The sequence below is a fragment of the Ochlerotatus camptorhynchus genome, unplaced genomic scaffold, assembly GCF_037179485.1.
Source record: "Ochlerotatus camptorhynchus isolate MF236.1 unplaced genomic scaffold, CSIRO-AGI_Acam_v1.1 ptg000099l, whole genome shotgun sequence".
Lineage (NCBI taxonomy): Eukaryota > Metazoa > Arthropoda > Insecta > Diptera > Culicidae > Ochlerotatus > Ochlerotatus camptorhynchus.
In genome coordinates, this window is record NW_027040589.1 from 2,002,724 (window position 1) to 2,023,635 (window position 20,912).

At 38.0% G+C, this 20,912-nt stretch overlaps 1 protein-coding gene across 1 annotated transcript in view; it reads left to right on the forward strand.

The window, feature by feature from the left end:
• The window catches only part of LOC135698958 (serine proteinase stubble), a 667,696-nt gene that overhangs the window by 157,623 nt on the left and 489,161 nt on the right, over positions 1 to 20,912 (forward strand). The gene's annotated exons all lie outside the window — the stretch shown is intronic.

The window sequence follows — 20,912 nt, forward strand, 5'->3', positions numbered from 1 at the left end:
ATCCACACACCCCTGATGTTATCTGTCAAACTTTCATAGCGAATCAAATCAAAACAAACATAGTGTAGTAATAGAATTTCAACTAGAATAGGGTACGTTAATCGTTTGCTTGGGACCAATAGGCTACTAAAGTGGTGAGCTAATTTAAAATCGTTAGTTTCGTATTGATTGTTGGTTTCACTTCCTGAATAACAGTTCAACATTCTATTGAGACCTTATTTCTGATGTAACAAAAAGGAATTATCATTTGAAAAACGTTATCCCTTTGCATTATCTACTTGCAGGGGTTATGGTTTGTCTATTGGCGTTGACGGCACCGTCGAAAAATTTGCTCTTCCAGCAAATTTAGATAGTTTCTTATGGGAATTTTCGGTGGAGTGAAAGGATAGTACAAAGTCCGCCATGTTTCACGCACAGTCAGACGTTTGCTTATGGATTTTCTCATAGGAGTAAAGAGCTACAGAGTCGCCGTCAACGCCAATCATGCGTTGCATTTTACCCCAATTTTGTGGTGGGTTTCGGCCATTGTAGTCGTGCGTCTTGCCCCAATGTTGTGGTGCATATTGCATTATGAATCAGGCGTTATGCCCCGCTATAATTTTGAACCAATTAACCACTACATTCGAGCAGTTAAAATGACGTTTACTACCACTCGAACTTTGAAATAAAACATTATGTTGAGCTTTCTCCTTGTAGAACCCCGAGAAAAGTAGCCATCATTTGTGCGTTTCATAAAATAATAGAAATTAGTTGGCCCATTTTTGTGGAATCGCTGGTAGAAAGTCACGCCAAAACTGCTTGACAAAGTGGTCAATTAACCACTTCATTCGAGCAGTTAAAATGACGTTTACTACCACTCGAACTTTGAAATAAAACATAAATTTGAGATTTTTTCTTCTAGAACCCCGAGAAAAGTAGCCAGCATTTGTGCGTTTCATAAAATAATAGAAATTAGTTGGGCCATTTTTGTGAAATCGCTGGTAGAAAGTCACGCCAAAACTGCTTGACAAAGTGGTCAATTGACGATTTTGCTTAAACGGTGCGCCAAAAATATGAATCGAGTTCCAGCAAAATTAGTGCTGAACTGCTTCCAGCAAAAACATTTCTTGCTGAACAACCAGCAATCCATAAAAAAAATGCAGGATTTTACAGTAATCTGTTTGAAACGTCAAAGTCGACCTTTATTTTTCGAGTCAAGAAGAGTACGACTTTTGAATCGTCCCATTAATAACATGAAAGGTATTTTAATCATGGAGTAAGTTTTTTATTGTTTTTTAACTCTTTATTTGTTCCAAATTCAAAATAAATTACATTTCATTTTAACCTAGGTGCTCCAGTTACTACAGTTACTTGCCAGCCTTATATGTTATGAAATATATCTAAGTGTTTTTACATTGTTTCTGCTTTGGCGATTCAGCATTTTAAACAGGTTTTTTAAACCTGCATGTCAGTATAACAATTGAAATCTTAAAACTAAAAACTAAAACTAGATCTTATCTAAGTATAAAGGGAATTAATCGTTGCAATTGTGGATTGCAACGATTTTTGCCTGAAATTATTAATTATTGTGTAGGACATTTGTGCTAAAGTCTCAACATTCGAAATTCTATGTACCTCGGTAGTACCAACAATCAATACGAAACTAACGATTTTAAATTGGCTCACCACTTTAGTAGCCTATTGGTCCCAAGCAAACGATTAACGTACCCTATTCTAGTTGAAATTCTATTACTACACTATGTTTGTTTTGATTCGCTATGAAAGTTTGACAGATAACATCAGGGGTGTGTGGATTCATGCAGAACATGCAGGGGTGAGTGAAATAGCTTGGGACTGCTTGGGACCGTTGTTCTGGTACTGAGTGAGCCAAAAATAATAATGGTTTTCTTCGGGACCCAGTGGTCTTAGAGTTACCTCTATGGTAGTACCATAGAGGTAACTCTAAGACTAGAAGGTCCCGAAGAAACGTGCTCAACTTTTTGGCTCAGCTCTGGTACTCTCTTCGGTCCCAAGCTAATCGATTCATCCCTCGAAACATAGAAAAATCCACTAACCCCTCATTTTATCTGTCAAACTTTCATAGCATGAGCATGATTGACCGCCCACGGTTGCTACTCTGTTATTGCCAGACCAGCTGTAATTACACAGAGAACCAATAGATGATGCTTGGGACTAGCAATCATCCTAAATGTGTGAATACTGCCCTAATAAAAATTGTATGGTTAATTTGCTTAACGACGTGTTCTGGGTATCATCCAAACCATTTATGTAATAGTTCAATGATTTGGGTTATCGTTCGTTTATGGTTATTTTTTATTATGGTGGTGATCTAAAACTATGCAATACCAGCGACGGCCGCGCCCGAACACAGGTCAAGAAAGGAAGGGATAGGAATGTGTTGACGTGACACTCGCTTTGATGGAAGCCGAGAACACCTCTGCACTTCCACGAGGAATCACTGGTGTATTGGATAATTGGGTTGTGTTTGCAGCAGGGTTCGTTTTGGTAAACGATTAGCTGGATTGATGTCCAAACAATCATATATAACGCGAAGGAGCTTGGGTTGAACCCACGGTCTTCTGCTCAGTAAGCAAAAACGTTTGCCACTAGGCAGACGAGCTCCTTTTTAATCATCGAGTTGCTGTTAGTACCATGTAGTCATGTTAACAAATAAAACGATGGACGAATCTTGAATGTGGATGGGCTTGAGATTAGGCTCATGATGTTCTGCTCAGTAAGCAAAACCGGTTGCTCTAAGGCCACCGAGCCCCTCATATCACATTATAGCGTTTTATAACTATTCAAACCCGGCACCGACGACAACGAAAAGTTTTAAGCAAGCCACTGCAACCGACGGTCTTTGAAATCCTAAAACTAAAAGCTACGAAAGAGTACTTAGGCCTTCATTAAGATCCACTTTCACACGACGTTCAATGTTTCGATTTTCTCTTTACGCATGGTTCAGGCAATCATAACAAGCTATGACCGACGTGACGATTGTTTAAGACCTGGTTAAACAAGCTATTCAAATGAAATTACGTTCTCGAATTTCACTTGGCATGTAATGAACAACAGAAATACGCGATAATTCATATTATCAGCGGTTGATGGTTGATTTTAAATATACTAACGGTACTGCCTACGACTATGACGGCGATTACGACAACGACAACAGCGAATTTGTAACTTACCATTTGTCTAGGATAAACACCTTTGCCCGGCACCTCCAATGGTTCTTCATGTCCGCTATATGTCACTGTTTGCAAAATAGCTAATAGCAATTACCTTTGTTGTAATACTTCCTGTATTGCCATGGCCATCTGGGAGGAGGGTCGCATCTAGTGCTTTCCCCAGGAACCATTCACGGCCACCAGCTACCGCCCGTCCAGACTTGGACATATCCAGCGAGACATCCTTCAGCTTACTCACTCTCCGACACTCAATGCAAATCGCAGGCACACTTCCCAACAAACAATTGAGAGCTCTTATAAAACACCTGAGTTGATCAAACGTTGATCAAACGTCCAGATCAAGAAGGTAGTTGTATTGCCATTTGATTAAAAGTTTTAAAAGCTGTTGGAGCACTCTTAAATGATTGTTTACGTTCGGTTTAACTATATGCTTTATAAGGCCTACGATAACTTTTATAGCACGTTAGTTAAACTGTTTGACAGGAGCCATATAGGATGTGGAATCAACGCATCAAAACAAACCATTGGGAGCTCTTATAAAACACCTGAGTTGATCAAACGTTGAATAATAGCTTCCAGAGTTGTACAAGAATGTAGTTGTATTGCCATTTGGTTAAAAGCTTCAAAAGCTGCTTGGAGCACTCTTAAATGATTGTTTACGTTCGACCAACCACCAACCACAATTTTGTTGCTAAAAATAGTACAAGTGATAGGCACGTTTATATGACCATAAGGCAATGATTATTCGACTGCAAGAGAAGTCACTCAAGATGAGCTTCATATACTTCTCTCATATGATCAAAATATGTATTCAAGAATAGAGCAGATGGAAACAGAAGCGGCTGGCAATCCGGGACCATGAGTTCGAATCTTGCTTCGAGAAACCCTCGGTTGGAGTAGAGGTAAATTATATATAGGTGTTATTAATAAATGCAAACATTAATTTAAGACATATATCATATAATCAACGATAACATTTCTAGATAAATTCTCTCAATTAATGATTAGAGAGATTAATTGAAAGAATATCAATCAAAGATTAAACAGATGCTTGTTACTACTTCTCGATGATCACAGAATGTGAATTATGGCATAATTACATATTTTTTCAATGTGCACAAATAAGTTAAATTAATAAAACTGTACAAGCAATTATTTTGGCGTACCACGACAATTGTTAAACTAATTTTAATCTGTGAATATTGTGAGTACTTACACAACTGTTATTAAGGAGTCATTGAAAAGTGCTATAAACGCTTTTCACCGCTTGCTGTATAGTGATTATTTAGGAGTCATAAAAGAGTGTAACAAACGCCTCTCAGGTTCAATCTCTAATACATTTCGAAGCAGCTCTTGGGAGGTGTCTACAAACGTTGTATTAGAGCTTTCACCAAAACAATAAAGCTTGAGTTTAAATATGTATCTATAAACGTTGTATAAAAGTTGCTTCTATCCGGTTGTTAAGGAGTCATTGAAAAGTGCTATAAACGCTTTTCACCGCTTGCTGTACAATGATTATTTAGGAGTCATAAAAGAGTGCAACAAACGCCTCGCAGGTTTACTCTCTACTAAATTTCAAAGCAGCTGTCAAGAAGTGTCTACAAACGTTGTATAAGAGCTTTCACCAAAATAATAAAGCTTGAGTTTAAATATGCATCTATAAACGTTGTATAAAGGTTGCTTCTATCCGGTTGTTAAGGAGTCATTGAAAAGTGCTATAAACGCTTTCCACCGCTTGCTGTATAGTGATTATTTAGGAGTCATAAAAGAGTGTAACAAACGCCTCTCAGGTTCAATCTCTAATACATTTCGAAGCAGCTGTCAAGAAGTGTCTACAAACGTTGTATAAGAGCTTTCACCAAAATAATAAAGCTTGAGTTTAAATATGTATCTATAAACGTTGTATAAAAGTTGCTTCTACTCCTATACCGCGTATACATATAATGCTGTAGTTGAACAGGTTCTCCAAACCAGTGTAAACAAGAGTTTTACAGAAGTTGTAATAAACAAATTGTACAGTTATTATTCAGCATGCAGTTGAATAAAATCACAATGGAAGCGTTTCTTCAACAAGAAATTGATTTTGGGTAAACGTTTTACTGAATACGTTAGACAACACCTTTGTGTTGCAGTTGTATAGGTTCTCCAAACCAGTGTAAACAAGGGTTTTATAAAAGTTGTGGTGAACACATTGTGCAATTATTATTCAACATGCAGCTGAACAAAATCAAAACGAAAGCGTTTCTTCAACTGGAAATTGTTACTTGGGTTACGCTAGTTACAAAAAAAACACTCGTACAAAGAAAGGATTTCCACAATCAACCGGGAATGCACGAATTTCACCACACCCAACTGCGAAACACGTTCAGAAGCACTTTTGGTACACTTTCATTCGAAAACACTCAATTTTTTTTTTCAAAAATAGTTGCGAGTGAACCAACATCATCACCGCGTAAATAAACTAAAATTAAAATTATCACTCGCGATGCCACACATTTCTGGACCGGGAGAAAAAAATCAAACGCAGATAGCGTCATATCTTCTGTTGCTTGCAAACATGATGAATCATGTTTTCTGTCTCGATTCTAAAACTTCTCGGAAAGCGAGAAAAGCACCACTCACACACGTATAACCGTCCGGGAGGCAGAGTTCCAGCGCTAATCCGGCAAATGCAGCCGAAAACTATGAAAGAGAATGCACGCACAAAACAGAGAACAAACTTATAACACAACCGTATCCAAACGCGTTCGAAACTCGACCTTTATCTGTCAAACTTTCATAGCGAATCAAAACAAACATTGTGTAGTACTAGAATTTCGACTAGAATGGGGTACGTTAATCGTTTGCTTGGGACCAATAGGCTAGTCAAGTAGTGAGCCAATTTAAAATCGTTAGTTTCGTATTGATTGTTGGTAGTACCATAGAGGTAACTCTAAGACCACTGGGTCCCGAAGAAAATCATTATTATTTTTGGCTCACTCAGTACCAGAACAACGGTCCCAAGCAGTCCCAAGCTATTTCACTCACCCCTGCATGTTCTGCATGAATCCACACACCCCTGATGTTATCTGTCAAACTTTCATAGCGAATCAAAACAAACATAGTGTAGTAATAGAATTTCAACTAGAATAGAGTACGTTAATCGTTTGCTTGGGACCAATAGGCTACTAAAGTGGTGAGCCAATTTAAAATCGTTAGTTTCGTATTGATTGTTGGTAGTACCATACACAGCAAAAAAAAATGTAATATCGATCAACGTAATTCAAGCTGATGTATGAAATAATGATGTAATAGCAAAAAGCAGATACAATATTACATCAATGGATGTAATTTTGTTCGCAAAACCGATGTACTTCGTACAATGTGATATTACACAACCGATGCATTGACCTGGTTGCAGCAGTTTCGATGTAATATTCAACAACTTTTTTTGCTGTGTAGAGGTAACTCTAAGACCACTGGGTCCCGAAGAAAATCATTATTATTTTTGGCTCACTCAGTACCAGAACAACGGTCCCAAGCAGTCCCAAGCTATTTCACTCACCCCTGCATGTGATGTGATGTGATGTGATTAGAAGCCACCACCAGTGCAGGACTTGCCATAACGTACGGTTCCTCTTAATGGCAAGATCAGACTATGCAACCCTGCAATCTTTACTGTTCCGTTGTGTGAAGGGCCAAAAACGGAGGTGTGGACCTGTAAGCTGATGCACTTACACGATATCCACTGTAGGGATAGAGAATCTCCTTCCAACGGAACGCTCTTATTACAGGACATACATAGAATGCAATACACATTAAGATTTCCGTCTGGTGGTTTGTTCGAAATAGGGTGCATCAGACTCACTGTAGACTGTTAGAAGATAACTATACCCTCGATAATATCGATCCAAGGATTTCCATCAAAGAAGGCATAACTATTTCCCATGATTTGGGCCTGGCAACCACGACTCCCTCCTCCAGTCTACAATTTGTCTGATACCCTTTATCCCCCCTTCCCCATTGTAATTGAATATAGTGTCATTAAAGATTATAATGTGAAATTGTTATTATATCCTTTAAATTTGTCGAACCTCTTAACGGAATCCCTTTATGAAGAGCTTTGAGTGGGTTGGTTTATTTCCTTTAAATTCCGTTATAATTGCTTATCTTTTGACAGATACGCGTATTTCGTCTACTACTTGCAGACTTCATCAGTGCCAAGTGGTGTTGAGTACTTGATATTATATGTTAATACTACAAGTCATATAAAAGTTTATGTTATTCACTGCATTTTTTTAACATAAACTTTTGACCAATATCTGTGTGATAAATGAATTACTCACCCCACTCCTTTAAACCTCAGCTTGGGCCGTTTTGACCGAATTACACACCTCTCGTCACTATTGATCTTTTGAAAATAACATCACCAACATGCAAAAACCCATTATCCCCACCTGAACCTCTGTCCCCTTTTCATACTTTTTCTTTCTTTATTATTATGTATTTACCATTTTTCATATTATTATTATTAAATTAAATTAAAATCTTACCCCTTACCAACAAATTTGCACGAAAATTTTACCGTTTATTGTTATTTTTCACTAATTAGGGCAAATGGTTCTAATGTTGGCCCATGGCTCCAAGATTGGGCCCATCGCTAAACATCTCCTATTTATCAATTTTATCTTGATGAACGTGTTAATGTGGCTGTGTCAATGCATATTTTTGGTTGCTAATGAAAATTTGACCTACTACTCAATTTATGTGTTGGCCCAACTTAGGAACCTTTAGGCCAACATTAGCGCCTTTTCCCCTGTGTTTCATTATTTATTATTTTTATTATTATTCATCAGTATAATAAATGATTAATATTTTTTTTAGTTGTTATTATATATGTATTAATTCATACTTATTATTAATTTCTTCTTTAAACCCAAGGGTCTATTTATCACCGTTTTATCATTATTAACCAAATTCATATTATTACCATAATTCGTTTTTAATTATTTATAACTGATTGTTAATGTTCATTATTATAATTATTACTGTTATCCTATTCCGCTGTTGATGTAAATATTGATGCGTATCATTTTTGCATAAGCCCTTTTCAAGTCTTAGTCGTGTGCAAAACTAGGGAACCATATATGTAAAATGGCATGTTGGGCAATAACAAACAACTGTGCAAAGTTTCATCATAATCGTAAAAGGTCGATCCGAAACGATTTGCGAATCTGTGTGGAACTGCTCTTCTCGTGAAATTCTTGAATTTCACTCACCCCTGCATGTTCTGCATGAATCCACACACCCCTGATGTTATCTGTCAAACTTTCATAGCGAATCAAAACAAACATAGTGTAGTAATAGAATTTCAACTAGAATAGGGTACGTTAATCGTTTGCTTGGGACCAATAGGCTACTAAAGTAGTGAGCCAATTTAAAATCGTTAGTTTCGTATTGATTGTTGGTAGTACCAACAATCAATACGAAACTAACGATTTAAAATTGGCTCACTACTTGACTAGCCTATTGGTCCCAAGCAAACGATTAACGTATCCCATTCTAGTCGAAATTCTAGTACTACGCAATGTTTGTTTTGATTCGCTATGAAACTTTGACAGATAAAATGAGGGGTTATTGGTTTTTCCTATGTTTCGAGGGGTGATTCGACTAACTTGGGACCGAAGAGAGTACCAGAGGTGAGCCAAAAAGTTGAGCACGTTATTTCGGGACCTTCTAGTCTTAGAGTTACCTCTATGGTAGTACTGTACCAGGGAGGCAACAACAAAATCATCTGCAGAACTTTGTTCTGAATCCTTTGAAGTGCTTTTTTCCTGGTAGTGCTACAACTAGACCCTATTGGCACAGCTTAAAGCATTTTTTTTCCTTTGGTTTGTTTTTTTCCATCGATCTTGTTTTCCGTGCTGAGCACCAATGCTACCGACGTGCCAGGAAGGCAGCTCCCACACCTGGACCCTACCTATCGACCCATCAACTCATGAACCCGGGACGAACGGCTTTACTTCCCATCCGAAGGAAGGCGTGATCAGAGATGTTATGCCTCAGAACATCCCGGCGGCGCCGACTGGGATTGAACCCAGACCTGCTGGGGTGAGGGGTAATCACGCTTACCACTACACCACCGGCGCCGTTCCAGCGTAAAGCATGCACAGCAAAAAAAATATTTTGATATCACATCAAAGTGGATGCACTACAATCATAGAGGTAACTCTAAGACCACTGGGTCCCGAAGAAAATCATTATTATTTTTGGCTCACTCAGTACCAGAACAACGGTCCCAAGCAGTCCCAAGCTATTTCACTCACCCCTGCATGTTCTGCATGAATCCACACACCCCTGATGTTATATGTCAAACTTTCATAGCGAATCAAAACAAACATAGTGTAGTAATAGAATTTCAACTAGAATAGGGTACGTTAATCGTTTGCTTGGGACCAATAGGCTACTAAAGTGGTGAGCCAATTTAAAATCGTTAGTTTCGTATTGATTGTTGCTACAATCATGTCGAAAATTTCATGTAATTTTTATGACCACATAAATAAACAAATGCAGTAAAAGCAGCGTAATGTCAGTTCATGCATTGTATTAATGATAATTTTGTCCTTTTTAGCAAGTAATATTACACCATATTTTCGACATGATTGTTGTGCATCCACTTTGACGTGATATCAAATTTTTTTTTTTGCTGTGTGGCCGGTCTAAAATTTGTTTAAATATTAGAAGTTTATTCGTCAGGCAAAGTTTGGATTTCCTGTTTATAAGAGGGTACAAACATTTTATAAATTTGTAACATTTGGCTTGAATGTCCTTAATGTGATCTTTAAAAGTAATTTTTGGTCAAGTACTAATCCATGATATTTCACTTGGTTTGACCAGGAATTTGGAACTCCGTTCATAGTGACTATGTGATTACTACTAGGTTTCAAACGGGAAGCTCTAGGCTTATGTGGAAATATTATAAGTTGAGATTTGGAAGCGTTGGGAGAAGTCTTCCATTTTTTGTAAATAAGAAGAGAAAATATTTAAACTTTTCTGCAGTCCTTTTCGTTTGACCAATGTAGATTTTATTGCAATCTGGACAAGAGATTTTGTAGACTCCGGCTTTCCCTAAGCAGTAGGATAAATCAGCTGAAGTCGCTGTTAGGATCAACTAAAGATTCAATCAATGTCTTAGGGAAAGCCGGAGTCTACAAAATCTCTTGTCCAGATTACAATAAAATCTACATTGGTCAGACGAAAAGGACTTTGGAAACAAGGTTTAAGGAACACATCGCAGAGGTAAAAAGGGCTAACAAAGAGATGGATAAAGGACTTCATTATGAATTTAAATCCAAGGTTGCAGAACATATCGTTACAAAGGGACACAATTTGACTAAGGAAAACATTAATATCCTGCGGACTGTATCTTCGCCTTGGAAACTAGACGTAGCTGAAAGTCTAGAAATATTTAAACATAATCCATCAACATTGCTTAATAGAGATCAAGGAAACGGATACTCGAGACTCTTTAGCATGCTACTTAAACAACACATCGTAGCATGCCTCTACCTGTTGGAGAATGAATTTAGGTAGGGTAAATGTCGGCTACCAAAATTTAAACGTTAATTTCACTATGTTTTCCCATCAACACACTTCCCTGAATGCATCCAAACGATTCTTTAGTCTTTCAGCTTCAATCTGATTGTATGTGTACGTCTGAGCAGTCCTGTTATGGCAGATTTTTATTCAAATGAAGCATACGTACTCTAAAATGGGGTTGATTTCAAGTTGCCGATAATAGAACAGCTGGTTAACACGCAGTTCTAATGGGAAGGTTGCCGAAGAAAACGAGGCTGCCGACAATAGTCACACTCACCTGAGAAGTTTGGAGCGTTGTAAAAACGCTTTCAAACAGTTTTGAAGAATTCTGTCGATTAAAATGGATAGAGAAGCAAGCAGCAGATGAATGTAAACCAACAGACACGTCATATATGTGCGTGACGCTGAGAAAATGCTAATAGAAGTGTGGACACTGCTTAGATTGACGAGAATACGTAAATTCCCCTACCTGTTTAGGTAAATTTTGACATGACAGTGGATACCTGCTGATTTTTAGTACCTATTGATTAGTATATAACTCGTAGATAAAAGATGGATTCTTCAGTGGTGTTGAGTACTTGGCACTGATGAAGTCTGTAGTAGACGAAATACGCGTATCTGTCAGAAGATAAGCAATTATAACGGAATTTAAAGGAAATAAACCAACCCACTCAAAGCTCTTCACAATTTTGAACTAATTTCATAATATAGAGTGGAAAATTAAACTTTTTCAATTTAGCAATCAAACCTGCATGCCAAACACTGTCGAGTGCTTTTTCTATGTCTAGAAGAGCTTCAGTTGAGCAGCTTCAGATTTGTTTGAACGAATTAAATTGGTAACTCTTAAGAGTTGATGAGTAGTTGAATGCCGCCCATGGCGAAATCCGTCCAACTGCTCATCTGCAAAAATTGAGTTCGTGTTGATGTGATTCTATTTAAATTTATCCTTTCAAAAAGTTTACTCTTTGAAGAAAGCAAACTTATTGGACGGTTGCTAGAAGTTTCAGCTGGATTTTTATCCGGCTTCAACATTGGAACAACTTTTGCATTTTTTCATTTATCAGGAAAGTATGCCAAATGGAAACATCAAGGTACTCTCTGGGAGTTTTTTGATGAGGATATAGAAAATTCCATCATCACCTGGAGCTTTCATATTATGAAACTTTTTAGTTATAGACCTTACTTCGTCCAAATCAGTCCCCCAGGAATCATCAAAAATGTTTTCCCGAGAGAAAATATTCAGAAAATCCCGAGCAACCTGATTAGGACTAGTAATACCCAAACTGAAATTATGGGAACTCTCGAATTGCTTAGCAAGTTTCTGAGCTTTTTCCAAATTTGGGATCAAAATTTTACCACCTTCTTCAAGCGCTGGAATTGGCTTTTGAGGTTTTTTCAATTTTTTTTGAGTTTCCAAAAGGGTTTGGAACTCGGGTCTAATTTAGAAACATTATTTTCAAAAGTTTTGTTCCTCAGGGCAGATAATCGCTTTTTAATTTGTTTTTGAAAATCCTGCCAGATAACTTTCATGGCAGGATCGCGTGTTCTTTGATATTGTCTCCTACGGACATTTTTAAGACGGATCAAGAGCTGAAGATCGTCGTCTATTATAATTGAATCGAATTTAACCTCGCATTTTGGTACTGAGGCAGCTCTTGCTTCAACTATAGAAGTAGTCAGAGATTCAAGAGCATAATTAATTTCATCTTTGGTTTGCAAAGGAATGTTTGGATCGAAGTTATATTCCATAAATGTTCGATATTGCTCCCAATCAGCTCTATGGTAATTGAAAGTAGAGCTGTTGGGATTACAAATTATTTCTTGGGATATTTCAAAAGTTACTGGAAGGTGATCAGAACCGAAATCAGCATGGGTAACCAATTGGCTACAAAGTTGACATGAATCAGTTAAGACCAAATCAATAGTGGAGGGATTTCTTGCAGAAGAAAAGCATGTTGGGCTGTTTGGATATTTAATAGTGTAATAACCTGCAGAACAATCATCAAACAGAATATTACCATTGGAATTGCTTTGAGCATTATTCCATGAGCGGTGTTTTGCATTAAAATCACCAATAATGAAGAATTTTGACATATGACTGGTAAGTTTCTGAAGGTCACCCTTGAGGAAATTGAGTTTCCACCGGTTGGTTCGGCTAGGTCGTTGAGGTTAAAGCCCTCTAATTAAAGTATGGACGACTGTCTCCACAAAATTGAAAAAAAAAAGCTGTTCCAATCCAGAGTTGATAATAGAAGAGTTACGCAGAGTGAAGCTTGCTACACTGATGTCGATCAATGGGCATTTTATTTTATTTTGGTGATTTCGTTTCGATAACAATACTGTCCATAATCGCAAGTCAGTCCCATCTGTAAAAAACTGGGAATGAGAAAACGACGTTCAATATGACACTTATTTTGGAGGGATAAATTTAAAAATAATCGTACAATGTGATAGAATGCATGTACATATGTTTACCATGAAATATTGAAAAATATATCGTGAAATTTTTATTTTATGGTCAAAATCTGAATGGGACTGACTTGCGATTACATTTAACGTCAATGAGAAAAATAACCGCAAGTCAGTCACAATTCCATGACGATGCTGCATTAGTTTAGCACAGTATTGAACAGTAGAAAGATACCATGGTCCAATAGAACGTTCTTGAATGTTTCTGGATTTGTTTTGCTGGTTGCAGAGCAATGGCTGGAACATATTCCGGTGAGTATGGGTCTTCATCAGACCAGAGCTTTTCATAAACGTGCCAAACCCACCATGCGATAAATCAATTCACATGAGAATTCAAAATTAAGATCAGAGTCATGATCAGTGACCAGCACCATGTTGGCCCAACCCGGACATGTTCCGGGTATCCCCGGGGAAGTGGTAAATCCTTTTTAAATCAAAATCCATCAAGCGATACATCAAATCACATGAGAATTCAAAGCCATCCATTGGTGGTCAAACTGAGTATCGCAAGAACTATATTGGCCACATCAGGACATGGTCACTAATACCATAGAGGTAACTCTAAGACCACTGGGTCCCGAAGAAAATCATTATTATTTTTGGCTCACTCAGTACCAGAACAACGGTCCCAAGCAGTCCCAAGCTATTTCACTCACCCCTGCATGTTCTGCATGAATCCACACACCCCTGATGTTATCTGTCAAACTTTCATAGCGAATCAAAACAAACATAGTGTAGTAATAGAATTTCAACTAGAATAGGGTACGTTAATCGTTTGCTTGGGACCAATAGGCTACTAAAGTGGTGAGCCAATTTAAAATCGTTAGTTTCGTATTGATTTTTTATATTACCAACAATCAATACGAAACTAACGATTTTAAATTGGCTCACTAGTTGACTAGCCTATTGGTCCCAAGCAAATTGATTACGTACCCCATTCTAGTCAACATTCTAGTACTACACTATGTTTGTTTTGATTCGCTATGAAAGTTTGACAGATAAAATGAGGGGTTAGCGGATTTTCCTATGTTTCGAGGGGTGAATCGATTAGCTTGGGACAGAAGATAGTACCAGAGCTGAGCCAAAAAGTTGAGCACGTTTCTTCGGGACCTACTAGTCTTAGAGTTACCTCTATGCTACTACCATAGAGGTAACTCTAAGACCAGAAGGTTCCGACGCAACGAGCTCAACTTTTTGGCTCAGCTCTGGTACTCTCTTCGGTCCCAAGCTAATCGATGCACCTCTCGAAACATAGTAAAATCCACGAACCCTTCATTTTATCTATATCCCGAATATACGTTGTATACGAGTACCCCGTATGACTCGTCTAATTTTGCATAGCATTTGTAATGTAAAATTAGACGAACTATTCGTTGTATTCGGGGTACTCGTATACAACCGAGGGGGACGACTCTATCTACGATGCAAAAAAGATTGTGTTTTGCTGTGGCTAGCTGCGCGCGCGTTGAGTATATAGAAAGAAGATTGATGACGATTCTAAAGATTTTCTGCAAAAAATTGATGAGCGATGCAAGTAGATGCGACAAATGAAAGAAGATTGTTCGAAGATTGATTCGCTAGTGTGAGATTTGTTGACCATCTAAACTTGAGATTTAGATGTGTCGCCCCCCTCGTATACAACGTATATTCGTTATAAGTCAGGTAACATAGTAGCGAATCAACCTTCGAAAAATCTTCTTTAATTTGTCGCATCTACTTGCATCGTGCATCATCTTTTTGCAAGAAATCTTCAGAATCTTTATCAATCTTCTTTCTATCTACTCAGCATGCGCGCAGCTAGCCACAGCAAAACACAATCTTTTCTGCATCGGAGAAAATTGAGTTTCCACCGGTTGGTTTAGCTAGGCCGTTGAGCTTAAAGTCCTATAATTAAAGTATGGACGACTGTCACCACAAAAGCGGTTCCAATCCAGATAATAGGAGAGTTACGCAGACTGAAACCAAAATCTACCTATCGAACTGTCAAACCGTCTACCTGTTGAGCATAACAGCATAGAGGTAACTCTAAGACCAGAAGGTCCCGAAGAAACGTGCTCAACTTTTTGGCTCAGCTCTGGTACTATCTTCGGTCCCAAACTAATCGATGCGCCCCTCGAATCATAGGAAAATCCACGTACCCCTCATTTTATCTGACAAATTTTCATAGCGAATCAAAACAAACATAGTGTAGTACTAGAATTTAGACTATAATGGGGTACGTTAATCGATTTGCTTGAGACCAGTAGGCTAGTCAAGTGGTGAGCTAATTTAAAATCGGTAGTTTCGTATTGATTGTTGATAACAGAGTTGATATTAGAAGAGTTACGCAGAGTGAAGCTTGCTACACTGATGTCGATCAATGGGCATTTTATTTTATTTTGGTGATTTCGTTTCGATAACAATACTTCCCACGCAAAAGAGTAAGTTTGTCTACTAGATCATTGATCGACATCAGTGTTGCAAGCTTCACTCTGCGTAACTCCTCTTCTATTATCAACTCTGTTCCAATCAAGGGTGAGAGGTGGCTGTCAAATACGAACAATCGTCGCCTACCTCGCATAACTGGTTCCAAACGTAAACAAGCCATAAAAAACCTACAGGGTTTGTTCATAAAGGTAACTTTAAGACTAGAAGGTCCCGAAGAAACGTGCTCAACTTTTTGGCTCAGCTCTGGTACTATCTTCGGTCCCAAGCTAATCGATTCACCCCTCTAAACATAGGAAAATCCACTTTCATAGCGAATCAAAACAAACATAGTGTAGTACTAGAATTTCGACTAGAATGGGGTACGTTAATCGTTTGATTGGGACCAATAGGCTAGTCAGGTAGTGAGCCAATTTCAAATCGTTAGTTTCGTATTGATTGTTGGTTTGTTTACGTTTGGAACCAATTTCATACAAGAATGATCAGTTCAACGTTTTGGCTCATCTCTGGTACTATCTTGGGTCCCAAGCTAATCGATGCACCACTCGAAACATAGGGAAATCCACGAACCCCTCGTTGTGTCTGTCAAACATACATAGCGAATCAAAACAAACATAGTGTAGTACTAGAATTTCCACTAGAATGGGGTACGCTCATAGATGTACTTGGGACCAATAGGCTAGTCAAGCTGTGAGCCAATTTAAAATCGTTATAGTTTCCACCGATTGGGTACATGCCTCGATATAACGTAACTGTCATTTTTGACTTCCACCGCCGATTTCTCGCAATCGATCATTCAATTATTCAAAAGAATAACAACATTGGACAGATGAAACAATCCCCCATATATTGGTAATAGTGATTTGTATTATTGAATTGTCAATTTCGAGATATCGATAATAGAAGCCAAAAGTGACAGTTACGTTATATCGAGGTATACCTGTAATACCTGTGGATGAGGTTTTCCATAGAAAGTAGTTAACTTTGACATGTTCAGAGTTGGTTGGAAATGCTAACATGAAGCTTTAGTGTGATAATTTATTAACTAGACAATGATCTTTAGAAGAGGGTAGGTGGATAGTTCCGTTAGAGTACACTCTAAAAAATCTTCACGTTAATGCTACGTGAAAAATCACGTAACACTTCACTTCGATCATTTGCACGTGGCTCACGTCAATGACAAATTAAATTTTCATAAAATTTACGTGATTTTCATGTTCGTTGATGCTAAGAGAATTTCACGTAAAAAGTAAGGGATAATCATGTACACTCTACAATATATACACGTCCAATCTACGTGAAAAATCACGTAGCTCATTCGAATGCTTCAACTTTCATGTTTACAGGATGGTAGTCATCTATCGCTTGATAAATATATCATGTCATGTTCACTGGACCTGATGATAAATGTGACAACATTTTCACATCAAACTTCTATGTGCGGTTGTGTGATTGTGGTGTGCTTACATAAAATGAGTTAACGTGATTTACATGTATGAAAAAGTGAAACAATATGGGGGCATCGATTTTATTAGTGGAAGAAGTGATTCAGCATACTGTAACTGTTTTAAAGTATTAATATATTATTTTGCTTTATTTGAAATCCGTCATACACTGCTAATTAAATTTATTTCGATTTCAGAGGCTGGATTACAAGATACAATTTACGGGGATTTTCCAAAGATCAATTTAGCCTGACTCGGCAGTAAACAGTACAAACGGATATTGCATCTGAACCGAGATCTGAATTGTCATGATCAATTAAGTGTTGGAAAAGCGAAATGGTTAGTATTAACGTTTCAATGACATAATTGACGTTTTAATAAAAAAATGCTAACAATGTTAAAAAATGTTTGTTGGAAAAAATGGAAAACAGTATGTTTTGTTAGATCCGATAAACATCACTTCAAAATCACGTCAACATTACGTGCAAATCCATTCCAATATAATTGGAATGGATTTGCACGCCCTAATAAACAAATACCATAAACGAACTCTATCCCGGATGGGTAAACTCGAGGGTTAACTATTCCACAAATGGTTTGGATGATACCCCGAACGCGTCGTTAAGCTCTCTTTTATGATTATTTTTATTAGGGCGTAATGTTGACGTGATTTGGAAACCACAGAACGTAAACGTAGGATGAACAGTATTTTCCAGTAAATATAATTTCAAAATCACGTAAACATTACATGATAACCGCTTCCAACTTAAGTGGAAATAACGTTATATTTACCTTACTGTTCACGTTGACCGCAGAATGGGAATATTTTGGCTACCTTGTATTAACGTAGAAGTTAAGTGAAAAGTAGTATGGACGAAAGCTACCTATGTTTTCACGTAGATCGGACGTGCATATTTTTGGAGTGTACGGCAGTATGAAAATTGAATAGAAGTTAAAAATGAGCGAAGGGCCATTAATGCGACAGTTTTTGAAGTCAAACGCACATCTTTTGCCTAACCCGTACGATGTACGCGGAGACTTGAAGTATGTCTTTAAGTCTACAGGAAATACTTCAAGTCTCCGCGTACATCGTAAGGGCATAGAGGTAACTCTAAGACAAGTAGGTCCCGAAGAAACGTGCTCAACTTTTTGGCTCACCTCTGGTACTATCTTCGGTCCCAAGCTTGTCGAATCACCCCTCGAAACATAGGAAAAACCAATAACCCCTCATTTTATCTGTCAAACTTTCATAGCGAATCAAAACAAACATTGTGTAGTACTAGAATTTCCACTATAATAGGGTACGTTAATCGTTTGCTTGGGACCAATAGGCTACTAAAGTAGTGAGCCAATTTAAAATCGTTAGTTTCGTATTGATTGTTGGTAAGGGGTAGGCAAAAGATGTGCGTTTGACTTCAAAAACTGTCGCATTAATGGCCCTTCGCTCATTTTCAACTTCTATTCAATTGTATGAAAAAAATTAAAGGGTTGTGTCCTAGACACGACCGCAGTATGACGTAGAACTACGCAAAATTGATGCATGTCATGCATTTTTGATTATTATACTTTATCTTAACTTTTTCAAGTATTTCAATGTTTCCGTTATGGTTCAAAACTCGCGACAATTCATATTAGCATAATCAGACCACGGTTCATCTTAAGATAATGGGGCTTATTACGGATGTCACTTCACGGTGAAAAGTTGTCACTTGTCGTCACGGTGAAGTGATTCCCATTTGATTTGTACGGTAATCACGGCTCTTATTCTGAGTATCACTTGCTTATCACCGTGTAGTGACACCCGTAATAAGGCCCAATGTATTTGAATTTAATGTAATGGTTAAGATTTGACAGAATTTCCCCTATATAACTACCTTGGGTTGATCAATGTTGAGTTATTTGCTGTGATCAATGTACACTAAATTTGACATCGACATCGACTACAATAGGAACTGACACTATTTCGTCACACATTTTTTGTTAATTTGCACCTCAGTATACTGCCGTTATACGCATAACTGTCACATGTTCTATGCAATCCTTATGCACCGTGGGACTCTTATGCGTATAACGGCAGTATAGTACACAAAAACGCCATGCATGTTGTGTTTTGCATAAATAACTTTTCGGCGTTTCGTATTAGGGGCTGTTCATTAACTACGTAGACAATTTTTTGGGACTCTTGCCACCTCCCTCCAACCCCCCACCCCCTCCTAGTTAATGAACCGCCCCTTAGTTGAACCGTACCCAAATCACCTTTAACCACTGACTTGCTCCTGCTTACTGTAGGACCAAGCGCCACGCCGTCCGAAGCGATAATGAGCAGAAGCGCGACAACAGCGCTGTTTTATATCTTTTCAGAACGATGTACAACCAAATGGTACTCGATTATGATGACTGTGTTTGGGAAAAACGCTTATTTCATAAAAACAGTGATAAAATTATCATTTGTACATTTATTTCAGCAAGTAATATCCTATCGATTGGCGTATTTGGATTTTAATTTTATCTATAAATGACAAAGTTACAAGCGTTCAAAACCGAGTTCAAAACCTAACTCTATTTCATCACACATATTTTTTGATTTGCACCCCAGTATAGTCGACAAAGACGTAGTTCTACGTCAAAAAAACGGTTCAAACGAAAACGAAAATATAAGTGAATGGTGAGGTTACTCGCTGCGAATGAGGTGAGGTTACTCGCTGTCACTAGTGAAGAAACAAAAGGTGACTCTCCGTGCAAATGAAATGGAGAGTCACATCACTCGCAGCTCAGAATAGGCGTCACTAGCTTTCGTCTATCTATTTTTAGATGGATTAATTGAAAAATCAATTGAACTATTTAAAATGTTTAATTAAAATTAAATTTAAAATTTAAATATTAATATTCAAGAGAACGAACGATGCTCCAAAGAGCATTGCCATGCCTGCCCTCTGAGTATAAGTGCAGGACAACCGTGTATTTAGAGCATAACGATGCACTTTTACATGAAGCGACTCATTTTAGTGCATTCACACTTGAGCGTGCTTAAGCATGCAGAAATCGCCATTTCAACCAATGCTTGTTGGAAATCGAAACTATCTTGGATCATAAGAAGCTGTCCGAACTGCTCCTATACCATCATTTTAGTCTGGGTCCCATCTCATTGCTCTATTCCGGGTAAAGATAAAGCGGACTTGTTGGCTAAAGTGGGCGCTATGGAAGGCGATATTTTTGATCGACAAATCGCCTTTGCAACTGGCAACAAAAAATGAATGAGAGTGATCTGGGAAGATGGTTACATTCTATTCTCCCACATGTGTCGAACAAGTCGTGGTTCAAAGGATTGGACATTAGCCGTGATTTTATACGTATCATGTCGAGCTCATGTAATCACTGCTCGTTAGACTCGCATTTCTTTCGAATCGGGCTCGCAGGCAGCAATTTGTGCGCTTCTGGTAGTGGTTATCACGAGATCGACCACGTCAGAGACATCTTGGCGAGCCGAGATCTCGATCATTGGAAATTAATTTATCTGTTTTTCAAAACGAGAGATCTGAGGATTCAGTAGTTAGTGTCATGTCGGTGTACCCACATGTTCGTCTTTTTCATGAGTATGTCGCTTAGTTCGAGATCAAGAGCATGCTCTCCAAACCTTGTTTTCTCAATCCCTACCCTGTCATCCATTTGTTACCCCTAACCTCGAGATAGCCGCGAGTAATCGGCCCCGCTTTACCAACGTTAGTTTTAAGTAATTTTGTAATCTAAACAATGAATATCGGCTCCGCAAAGCTACGGCAAATGAGCCTGGAAGAAAAAAACGCAT